This window comes from Pichia membranifaciens (assembly GCF_001661235.1).
Source record: "Pichia membranifaciens NRRL Y-2026 unplaced genomic scaffold PICMEscaffold_4, whole genome shotgun sequence".
NCBI classification, from domain to species: Eukaryota; Fungi; Ascomycota; class Pichiomycetes; order Pichiales; family Pichiaceae; genus Pichia; species Pichia membranifaciens.
The window spans coordinates 265229-265583 of record NW_017566985.1 but is presented as its reverse complement, the minus strand read 5'-3'; positions in this window follow the sequence as shown (position 1 = coordinate 265583).

The window sequence follows — 355 nt, the reverse complement described above, 5'->3', positions numbered from 1 at the left end:
ATCGGAGTCGCAGTAACCAACTAAATTGAAACTCGTGGTCTTCTTGAATACTAATCCTAAACCGAGAGTACCTTTTATGTACCGAAGAACATGTTTAGCAGCAGCATAATGATTTGCATACGGGGTTTTGATAAACCTTGACAGGGCCGAGGCCGCATATGACAAATCGGTCCTCACTGTATTCGCAGCAAACAATAATTTCCCCACCATGGTGCGATACAGGGAAGCATCTTCATCAGACAGCGGCTTACCCTCAGGGGCCAAGGACGAACCAGCAGCAAGGGGAGTCTGAACTGTATTACAGTCAGACATATTGAAATCACCCAAGAATCCTGCTAAGTACTGACCGAGATGC